Here is a 12,608-nt window from a genome sequence, read left to right on the forward strand (position 1 = left end):
AGTTCTTGCTTTGGCTGGTCTTTTTTTTTTTTTAATTTTAAGAGGAAAAATTAAAACTTTAAACAGAAAACCCCTTTGAGATGAGATGGTAAACATTTCTTGCTGTTGTTCAGTTGCTTAACTGTGTCCAACTCTTTGCAATCCCGTGGGCTGCAACACTCCTGTATTCTTGCTGGAGAATCCCATGGGCAGAGGAACCTGGCAGGCTACAGTCCATAGGGCTGCAAAGAGTCAGACATGCCTGAAGCAACTTAGCATGCATGCATGACCGCAGCACACCAAGCTCCTCTGCCCTTCACTATCTCCCAGAGTTTACTCAAATTCAGGTCCATTGAATCAATAATGCTATCTAACCATCTTGTTCTCTGCTTCCCCTTCATCCTTTTGCCTTCGGTATTTCCCAGCATCAGGGTCTTTTCCAATGAGTTGGCTCTTCGCATCAGGTGGCCAAAGTATTGGAGATTTAGCATCAGCATCAGTCCTCCCAGTGAATATTTCAGGCTGATTTCCTTTAGAATTTAGTGGTAAAAAGTAGCTTGTTAGTTTGCTGATCAGATATCCAGAAAAGTGATGCAATTCCTCCCAGATCAGATCTCAGATTGAACTTGTGCTAAAACCAAGCCTGCAGATCTGGGAGGCCTCTTTCCAACAGAGCAGGCTCTTGTGGTTTGCAGATCATCTGTAATTGAAACTCACAGTCAAGCCATCCTTGCCTGAAACGATTCCCCCAATCTAACTTTGTCTGCTCCTTCTGCAGCTCTGGGTTCAGATGCCCATTTCCTAACCTCATGGGCCACATTCTAACATTTAGAACCAAAGGCAAAGGATTGCTCCTTTCCTCCAAAACTCTGCTCCTCAAAATGGGATATCTGGGGCTCTGCTGGGTTAACTGCCAGCATGTTGGCACCATCTCTGAACACTTGGAGATAATTTCCCCTTCGTTCTTATTATTTTAGGTTTCACCCCCATGATTTCATGATAATTAGCTCTTCTCACTCAAGGCTCGTCCCACCCGTGTGTTTAAGCTGCAATCCCCTCCCTTAGCCAGACCTCAGCCAAGCTGAGCCTTGTTCCTGCTAAGTTTACTCCTCTCTAAGCCAACCCTTCCATCTCCTTAATCATTATCCTTGCAGTCTGGACCCCTTCCAATCTGTCTATATCTTTAGGAACTCAGAAGAAACTCAACACTCTGAAAATAAGCCAGGCTTTCTGTGTCTAAGACCTGCCTGTAGTGTGCTCAGCCCAATATTGATATTGGTTTGTAGTTCTTTCATTCTCTCTGATGCCTGCCTTTTCTTATGCATTTGTCTTTTTACTCACATGCATGAATATTTTAAAATTTATTTTATTCAATTATAGTTGATTTATAGATTTGTGTTGATTTCCCCTGTACAGCCGTGTAATTCTGTTATACAACGATCTACACTTTTTCATATTCTTTTCCATTATAGTTTATCCCAGGATACTGAATATGGCTCCCTGTGCTATAGAGTAGGATCTTATTGTTTGTTCATGCATGTGTGATTTGAACTTTTTTTCCTGTTTTTAATTTTTTCTTTATTGGAGCATAATTGCTTTACCATGCATTAGTCTCTGCTGTATGTTGAGGTGTATTGGAGCATAATTGCTTTACCATGCATTAGTCTCTGCTGTATGTTGAGGTGAATCAGCTAAATGTTTACATATATCCCTCCCTGTAAGCCTCCCTCCTACCCCACCCCCATCCCAAAAATTGTTTGAGCAACTATCTGGAAAACACTGAGTTAAGAATTAAAACAGAATTCTTTATATTATTAATACAACCCATTAAGCCTTCTTGGTGCTCACATTTGTTGTGAATGTCTAAGGAAGAGAGAATACACACAGCCTTACTCACGTTTACCTGAGTCAGGGAGTCTTATCCCTGGGCAGCTCTCCAGGCTAGTGCTCCCTCGATTATATTCTGGGCAATGCTTGCCTATACCTCCTTTCTCCAGTCTCCACATGCTAAATATGGAAGTGTGCATTTATTTATAGACGAGAGATCTCATTCAGTCGTGGAAAATGCAGACAGTGTAAAAGGACTTCTCAGCTGTCTCTGCAGGATTTAAAACCTGCAAGTCCTTTCTCACTCTAGTCTCTCATCGATATTTCCTGACATGTCTTGTGTACATTCTTACTTAAATCTCGGGAATTAAATGACTAATAATTGGGGAATTATAGCCCTCATGTTATGCAGACGAGTGTCTGAGTTTAGTTTTTAGTGGGTCGTGGAGAGAGGACCAACACCCCGATCATGGGAGGTGGCAGCTTGGTTTTCTTTGGAAACCTCCCATCTGGTTACTTAATCTTTAAAAAGACACAGATGGGGAGAAAGCTGTGAGCCCTGATCACCAGGAACAGGGATCTGATTACTGCTTATGGGGAATTCTATCTCCTAATTCCATTTTTCCTGAAGTATAATTATAGACTTGTTACTAAATCTTTGTTGTTGTTGTTTTAATCTGGCAATGATGTAGTAAGAACTGTTAGGAAGAGAATGTTTAAATTACTTTTAAAATATGTTGGACCCCACCATGACACTGTTCTTGCTGATGAGAAGTGACTTGTTAACCTTCTTACTTAGAAGAAACATCAGAAGCAGAAGCACAACTGAATTTAGTTATTTGGAAGCTGCATCCCAATTTCTTCAAAGGATATATAGAGAGTGAGAGCAAGAGAAAGAGAGTGCATGCTTAATCCCTCAGTTGTATCTGACTTTTTGTGACCCCATAGACTGTAGCCCACCAGGCTCCTCAGTCCAGGAATTCTCCAGACAAGAATATTGGAGTGGGTAGCCATTCCCTTCTCCAGAGGTTAGTCCCAGCCCAGGGACCAAACCCATGTCTCCTGCATTGCAGGCAGATTCTTTGCCCTCTGAGCCACCAGGGAAACACCCAATAAAATCAAAAGCATAGTTTATAAGCTCTTAGCTAAGGAGGGTCTAGCAGGTGATGGTCAGAGCTGCTATGACTCCAGTTGGACTAATCTAATCATCTATGAAAAAAATGATAGCAAATTCAAACCAAGAGGAGTCAAGAGAGAAATAGACTTAAAATATTTTATTACCTTTGATTTATTTTTTTAATCTAGGTTTTTCTGCAGATCAGTGGACAAAATTTTACCTTATGGGTGTATTTCTACCAAGGAAAGCAAAAACAAAAGTAAGAACTGGAGAGGTACAGCTTAGGTAATACCTGAATGGTTTACACTTACTGATTCCTCTGTGAACACCTCTCCACCCATGTGAGGTCATGCAGAGGCCCAGGATTTCCACAGCTTATCAAAAATTTCATAGACTTACTCATCCTACATTTCACTTTCTTCTGTCTCTTTCCTCCATGTTCTTTGCACTATTTATACTTTCTCCTAAGTCCTTCTAAACCTATGATTGTGTTTCTTCTACAGTTCTGTTCTCCATTCAGACCTCTGCAGAGAAGACAACTATATCAGGGTTCTGATCCTAGCTTCTCTAATAAACAGCCGTGGAACATTGAATAATTGTCTCAAGTTCTTTGAGTTTCAGTTTCATGAAAAACGAGGCAGTTATTACATGGGAGGTTGTTGTGGAATTAGATGAGATAACACACACATCTATATCTATATCTATCTGTATCTATATCTATATACACACTTGATAAAAGGTATGTCTACATTCCCCCCACCCCAACCGCTGTGCCTTATTATCTCCTCCTCACCTGCGTCCATCCCTTCATGCTGCCCGTCACTCTCCCTGCCTGGACCGCCCTGTGTCAGAGCTCCCTCTGTCTTCCTTCTTCCTCAACAGGCCTCAGCTTAATCTTCACTCCCTAGGGGAGCCTTCTCTTACCTCCTGTCTGATTTGTGTCTCACTTTATTCTCTTGACCTCTGTGTGCCTCATGTAGCACTTTTCACAGTTGTCCTCTTTCCTTTAATCCCATGAGGCTGCAGACTCCATGACAGGGGCTTCTTCTGCTCATCCCCACTGCCTCACATGGCGCCTGGCAGACAGTAACCCAGATAAGTGGTTAAATAAAGAGACATCCTAGAGAACTGTCATTCTGTGAACGCCATGATAAACAAGACAAACTCAGCAGTGGATCTCCAGCATTTAGGGGCATCTATGCCAGTGAGCAGCAGGGTGAAATTCAAGTTTAGGACTTTTGTTGTTAACACCTACAGGCGCTTTCCACACACACTGTTTCCCCACTGTATTTTATATCCTTCTATGATTCATTAAACAGATTGTTATTGTTGCTCAATCCTTCAGTCATGTCCAACTCTTTGTGACCCCATGGACTGCAGCACACCAGGAGTCACTGGTCCCTCATTATCTCCCAGAGTTTGCTCAAATTCAAGTCCATTGAGTCGATTATGTCACCCAACCATCTCATCCTCTGTCATCCCCTTCTCTTCCTGCCCTCAATCTTTCCCAGCCCTGGGGACTCGTTCAATGAGTCAGTCGGCTCTTCTCATGAGGTGGCCAAAGAATAATATTCCTAATACTGGCTTTCATAAACCTTGACTATTCTGCAGGCATTTCAGAGGATTCAATTTGTCAAAGATATGCATTCTCTCCATATGAAATTGCTAAGCTTCGTGTTTAAAAGTCTTACATGTTTGGTTCTCCTTTCCCTTCCTAGTACCTACAGGCATGTTTCCCTATGTATGTTTGAAATGTGGAGTAACAGTATTGTGAGTCAAGGGGGGTGATCCACAGAAAAGGACCTCCAAGGCAAGAGTCCAGGGGTTGTAGCAGCAAAGTTTGCCTTCATATTTTCAAAAGTCCTACTAATGGACAATAATAGCTTGTTTGTGTGACAGATATTTGGGAGAGATGAAATTTATGTGAAGGAGACTCAGGATTGCTGCAAGAAAAATATCATTTAATTCTTCTCAATATTAAAAGGAAAACTTTCAGTAAAGATTAATTTTTCAAATTGCAAACCAAATATAACTGTCAGTGGTTCCTTTCATCCAAAGCTCACTCAAAAGTAAGATGACTATTTGGTTGAAATTAGCTGTACATTTAAATGATTATTGATTGAGCATTTGAGCCAGGCTTAAGTAAAAATGGGTCTTTGAAAATGCAGCTGGAAAATTGAATCCATACCATTGATTAAAGGACCCACTAGAAATAAAATGAAGGTTTTGCTTGGTCTACTGATTTTTGACCTTAGTTCTGTGAGGCATGATATTTCTGTCTCAAGATTTCAATGAGGAAGTGAATGCTTCCATGAATGTGATCCCCTGTTTATATAAGAACATGAAGCAAATTATAATGGAACTGGGAATGATTTTCACATGTTTATGCAATAATATCACAGAGATTGAAATGTGTAACTAGGCAAAGTTACACAGGTGATTTAAATGAGTAAATCTGATTTCAGGCTGTTTATTAATAAAGGTCATTATACAGAGTTGATAAAAGTGATATTGTCTTTGAAATATCCTTAAAGTTAGAATCAGCATAAAAATGTGTAGCACTTATATAATTTGTGTGGCCTTGACTGTTGTCTAATGACACAAATTGAAATAAACTCACATTCTGGAGATCAAGCAACATACCCTTTTGTACAGAGTTGAGCATAAAAGAAACAAAGTGCTTTTCCATGTCCCAAGATTTCTTTGGTCCAAGAACATGAATTATTGAACAGATTTCTGAACCCATGGAAACTTAGGTTTACTCATTTGTCTAGCCTGAGAAATAGTGATTATTGTTGAGTATATTTGGTGCATAATATTTTGCAGAGGACTTTCTTTAACAAAGAAACAAAAAGAAGTCAGAATTGAGTTAGTCCTTATTCTAATCTGATTTAATATAGCTGTTTCATATTTGAGTAGCTATTTTTCTTTTTTAAATTATGAAAGTATGATAATACACTTACAGGAGACTTGGGAAATACAGAACAAAATTGCATATAATTCCACTGTATATTTCAAATATTTTTTAAGTAAATAAATTAAGATTTTTAGTTGGAGTTTCCATATCAAATGGAAAAGGAAATGGCAACCCACTCCAGTATTCTTGCCTGGGAAACCCCATGGACAGAGGAGCCTGGCAGGCTACTGCCAGGACATGACTGAATGACTTCACTTTCAATATCAAACTCTCAAAAATTAAAAGAATGAATATATCCTTCTACTTTTCTCTATTCATTCTATTAATTTTTCAAGCAGTTATTTTTTTGTTATGGAACACCAGTAACTAATGTTAGAACTGCAATGAAAACCCAAGGACATAAGACTGACTGTGATATCACAGGATAAGAGGAGCCAGCTTTATGACATAAGATTTTCCATGTATCCTAGGGTATTCTCCTGGCTGGGAGGAGCTGGGGAACAGGCTACTCAGGGGAAACCCAGAGACAAGACTGGGGACCTGGTTCTCACTTGGCTGCACCGGTGACTGCTGGGAGACTGAAATTCAAGGTCAGGAAGCAGTCCTGAAGGTGCTCTCCAGAGGAAAAGCCCTGAAATCACTCAATCTGGAAGCTGAAGACAGCATTGAATTCTTGTCACAGGCCATTGATCCCAGTCAGGAAGAGGGATGGAGCTGGTAACTAGGGATGAATGGTCAGTAGCAGATGGCCTGGGGAGAAGCTCTCGCTGTGCTCATTTCAGGAGTCAAGTTGATCCTCCCTCCAAAATGGGCTGAAAGCAGCTGAAACTGTTCACTTCCTTAGACAGGGTATAGAGCAAGTCAGTGTGTGTGTGTGTGTGTGTGTGTGTGTGTGTGTGTGTGTGCGCGCGTGCATGTATGCCAGTTGTAATTTAATGAAGGCAGATACTTGAAAAGATGCAAGGGAAAGTTGATTTCTTCCAGTGGAAGGACTATTACCTTGAAGTATTTGTCGTTTGTTGTTTAGTCATTCAATCACGTCCAATGACTACAGCCATGGACTGTAGCCTGCCACGCTCCTCTGTCCATGGGATTCTCCAAGCAAGAACACTGGAGTGGGTTGCCATTTCCTTCTCCAGGGGATCTTCCCAACTCAAGGATCCAATACACGTTTCCTACTTGGCAAGCAAATTCTTTACCATTTAACCACAAGGGAAGCCCAAGTGTTAAATACATACTCATGTATGGTTGTGAGAGTAGGACTAAAAAGAAAACTGAGCACTGAAGAATTGATGCTTTTGAACTTTGGTTGGAGAAGACTCTTGAGAGTCCCTTGGACTGTAAGGAGATCCAATCAGTCCATCCTAAAGGAAATTGGTCCTGAATATTCATTGGAAGGACTGATGCTGAAGCTGAAACTCCAATACTTTGGCCACCTGATACGAAGAGCTGACTCATTTGAAAAGACCCTGATGCTGGGAAAGATTGAAGGCAGGAGAAGGGGACAACAGAGGATGAGATGGTTGGATGGCATCACTGACTCGATGAACATGAGTTTGGGTAAACTCCAGGAGTTGGTGATGGACAGGGAGGGCTGGCGTGCTGCAGTCCATGGGGTTGCAGAGTCGAACACGACTGAGTGACTGAACTAAATTCCCTTCTATTTGAGTGAATATTTTCTTTTACATTATTAGACTCACTAAGAGGATAGGTTGCTCAGAGTTTTCTCAGGGTGAATATGTTTTTATGACAGAGCAAAAAATTACTTTTTTTTATATCAGGTTTGATAGTTGTGACATCTTTCCTTCAAATAATAGTATATTTAGTACATGCTTTATTGCTAGGAAATATTCCAGTGTTTTCAGAGACCAAGATGTATGTTCAGGGCAAAAATAAAAAACAAAATGAAATCCTTCTTAGATGAATCTGTATATTAAGTGGAATGTGTTTTTCTCCATAAATGGATCACTGAAGATCTGACAATGGCTTCTGAATCATGCTTCCCTGCATTGGAATCAGAGAGACTTAACCACTGGACCACTGGGGAAGTTCCTCATCTTGTTTTAGATGCTATGCAGAGTGACAGGGTCCAGGAAGTATCCTTGGTTCTACTGAGCTGCCATGATTCTCTGAACTTCTACAATTGCCCCCAGTTCCTGGAGTTTAAGTTGTGGAGATTCTGTGTTTCCTGGCACCTAAATTTGCTCAGGAGCTCACCCAAGGTATGGGCGTGTTCTCCTTCCTTTGCAAGGAGTAAGATCCTGAAGGACAATTCATGGGGGACGCTAGCATCTGAATGGGTTTCAGGGAGAAGCCTGAGGCGGCTGGAGAACTTCTCAGGAATGGAGCAGGGGTTCTCCATCCTGAGCTGGCAAAGGTGAGGCAACCTCAACCCTGACTGTGCCAAGCCTATTTCTGAGAGGAGAGACCAGGGAAACCCTGAATTTCATGGCCTTCCACGGGGCTCTGGAATTTGAACTGCCTTTCTTTTTTGTCCTAATTAAATCTTTTTAATTGAAATATAGTTGATGTACAATACTATGTTAGTTTGGGGTGTATTGCTTAATTATTGACATTAGCATGCACTATGAAATAATCACCACAATAAATCTAGTAACCATCATTGATCAAATCTTGAGATAAGACCCAGATCAGAAAATATTGAAACTGGAAGCCTTCCAGGTTTAGTGAAAAGATATCCAATGGATCTTTAAGAAAATTTCCAAAAAGATACAAATGAACTTATTTACAAAGCAGAAATGGTCTCACAGACATAGGAAACAAACCTACGGTTACGAAAAGGAGAAAGGTAGGGGGAGAGATATATCAGGAGTTTGAGATGAACATATCCACCACTATATAGAGAACAGACAACCAACAAGGACCCACTGTGTGTTCAGCACAGAGAACTACACTCAATATCTTGCAGCAACCAATCAAGGAAAAGAATCTGAAAAAGAATACATATATGGACTGCCTTTCTAAAGACCCCCCGACACACACTGACTCCTGTTCTTGCTCACAGGCACATCAATGCAGGGAACACCTTAGAATCACTGACCCCAGGGACCCACAGACTTTCCAGTTTGATCACGACATGTAGAGCACGAGGACCTGAGTCCCAGAGAGGGCAGGTGGCGAGGGCAGGACGGAGCCACGGTCCCCACATCTGGCACCCCCCACCCCCACGAGCCCCTCATGTAGACGTGTCAGTTCACAAACAGGGGTGACCGCTGGAGCTAACGGAGTGTGACAGCAGGCAGACGCCCCAGCAGTTCCGGGCGTGCTCTGCTCATAAAGGCACCTGAATGCCCACAACAGCAATGGGAACAGCCCTGCTGCAGCTCCCAGTCACAGACCAACATCACACTGCCTCCGGGAGCTCAGCGGGAGTGATGTGTAGGAAAGCATACGTGTCAAAAGCTCTGCCCAAGTCCCTTCTCCTCTAGGATGAGTCATTTCTTGCCTTGTCTTCTGAGTCACAGGAGGACAGACCCGCTGCCTCACCCAGCTGCAAAGGGTGCAGGAAGCCCTGCGTCTGGGCTCCAGCCCACAAGCCTGGTGTGGCCACCACATCTTCACTACATGATGCGATGCCAGTACTAGGAGACTTATGGTAGCAGAAGCGGACTCACAGACATAGAAGACAATTCAAATGCTTACAGAAACAACTCAAATGCTCATGGAGAGATGGTTGGTTTGAGAAGATATGGCATATATGTACATATGTATATATAAAGTATGCCTGCATGCACGCTAAGTCGCTTCAGTCATGTCTGACTCTGCGACCCCATGGACTGTAGCCCACCAGGTTCCTCTGTCCATGGGATTCTCCAGGCAAGAATACTGGAGTGGGTTGCCATGCCCTCCTCCAGGGGATCTTTCCCACCCAGGGATCAAACCCGCATCTCCTGCAGTTCCTGAATTGCAGGTGGATTCTTTACCCCTGAGCCACCAGGGAAGCCCCATATAATGTGTGTGTGTGTGTGTGTGTGTGTGTGTGTACATATACACACATATATATATGCATATATAATGAATATTACTCAGCCATAGAAAAGAATGAAATACTGCTATTTGCAAAAAATGAATGAATCTAAAGAATGTAGTATGAAGTGAAGTCAGACAGAGAAACTTATATGTGGAATCTGAAATACAATACAAATGCATCTATGTACAAAACAGAAATAGACTTAAAGACATAGAAATCAAACTTTTGGTTACCAAAGGGGAAATGGTGGTAGATAAATTAGAAGCATGAAATGTACAGACACAAACCACTACACAGAAAATAAACAACAAGGATTTACTGCATTGCACAGGGAACTATATTCAAAATCTTATAAAAATTTATAATGGAAAACGTGTATATATACATATATCTGAGTCACTTTGCTAAACACCTGAGACTAGCACAATGCTGTAAATCAACTACACTACAATTTAAAAAAAAATTAGAAAATAAAAATCAGAGCAAAAAGCAAGAGAAATTAAGAGCAAATGATGGTAGAAGAGTTTGATGGGAAGAAACCACCCTAAGAGACAGCATAGGGGCAAAATCTGATTGTAAAGGTGTTTCTCAGTTCCCTTAGAGCCCAGTATAGATGACTAATATTACCACTTTACTGATGCATAACTTCATTCACTACAGTAGAAGCAAAATCTCCTGCAGCTAGATTACATCACAGATATATGAAATCATCTATCCTCAGTGGAATTTCTCACACTTTTGACCACTGTGATTCAACATCAACATCAGAGGTTAAGAGTTGAGAGATAAAGGAATGTGTGAGAAGAATTTAAATGGGCTGTCTTCCCAGATCACAGTGAGGTGGAGGAAGGCCCCAGGAGAAAGTAAATGAGAGTCGGATGATGGAGAACCTTGCGTCCCACATGAACTTGGACTTCATCTTTGACAGGACACAGGGCTACTGACAGCTTGTCCTGTGTGGTGTCCAGAACGTTCACTCATGGGTGGTAAGGGCAGCATAAAGCCTCCTGAGGCCGCGTCCCCGCCAGTGATGGGAGAGAGCCTCTGGTTTGCTCTGACCACCTCCCCACCAGACAGCTGCATGTCCAGCCTGCAGGTCTTTGGCCAAAGAAAACACCGCCATCATGGGAATGCCATTCAGATTTCCAAAGGCTTCATCGGTTGACCTGTGGGAGCCAATTCTGCCTAGAGAAGCTGAGTCTGGGAGGCATATTATCATAATACTTCCAGAGATAAATATTTAACCTTTTTGATGCTGAATGATTTAACAGGTGCCTCTGCCATGTCTGAGGAAATGGACTCCTTCAGGGTCTAATGAAAATAATCATTGTTTCCACAGGAGTGCACAGTCATAGAAGAAATAAGGGCTTCTATACCAGCTGAGTGTCTTCTGCGCCGGGGGTAGGTCCCGGCAGAATCTGGAAACGAAAGGGAAACGCTCACCAGTCACCCCCGGCTGGTAAGCTTCATGCTGAGGCAGCTGATTCACCTGCTACCTCAGGGTTCATGGCCCAGATGTTCCTGAGGACTGGTTACAGCATTTCTTTTAGTGCATGATAGATTAGCATCCCACTTTAATGAATTCCATAAATAAAAGATGATGAAATGCCAGTGTTTTGCAAACTGTATAAGGTTAGCTTTATCTCACAATCTGGCTGCAAGATTTCTGTAGCCAGCCTTTCTTTCTTTTTATCCTTCTTTGACTTTGTTTTCTGAGATGATGTTTTGGCATTTAATGTGTAATAAATGAATGTCCCTGTGATTATGAAAGGGTAGGATTGAATCCAGTCTTTCACATGGCCTAAGCGTCCCTTGGCACACTGGAAAAATTGATCAGTGGAGGCAATGAAAAGTTGCCTCTTGTTTATCAGGTGTAGCATTCTGTCTCCTTTACACATCTAGCTATACACCAGCTAGCTGATCATAGAAAACTATTGGCAGAAGGACCAACTCTAGGAAAAAAGAGTTTATGCCTTTCTAGGCAAGCATTTAATTAAGTGATCTTTATCACAGAAACATGCTACTTTTTAGAATTCAAAAATTCTTTGTACATAGAAACTCAGTTACACCGATGATTGGACAATGGGGTGTCTTGGTTGTTCATACCTTCAGGAGTTGTATAAACTGGCCCTTGAATTGTGCTCACAGAATAGAGCCTCACTTTAAACTACCCTAAGAATAGGTTGGTCTTTGTGACAGTCAGCTGCTGAAGGTGCTCCAGTGGTCCTCACCTACGGTGGTCACACTGATAAGACCCCTCTCTTGCAGGAGGGGTACCCTTCTGGGCGGAGGTGACAGCATTGGCACTTGCATCTTCTTTCTCTGGCCCCCACTGAGGTGAGGCCAGCAAGAGCGCTGTGAGCCGTCCACCTGGCAAAGAGCTGAGGCCTCCATCCAACTGTCCCCAGGAACCGAGTCCTTCCAACAGCCACTGAGCAAGCCGAGACACAGAACCTTTCCGAGTCGAACCCTAGGAGGACTGGGCCCAGGTGTTACAGCAGACTTGACTGCACCCCGTCAGAGCTCCTGTCCTGGGACATCCAGCCAAGACCTGTCACATTTCCTGACCTCAGAAACTGTGAGATAAAAAATGTGCATTGCTTTAAGCCACTCATTTGTTTCACATTTTGGGTGATAGAACTGGTAGCAAATTACCCTAAAGAACATCCAAACTGACACTGTCTGAAAGTCATGCTGAAAAACACATTTCATTATTAATATACAGAGCAAGCATAAAAATAGTGTATAGTTTGCGATGTAGATAAAAGTTGAAGAGT

This window comes from Cervus elaphus, chromosome 11, assembly GCF_910594005.1.
Source record: "Cervus elaphus chromosome 11, mCerEla1.1, whole genome shotgun sequence".
NCBI lineage: Eukaryota > Metazoa > Chordata > Mammalia > Artiodactyla > Cervidae > Cervus > Cervus elaphus.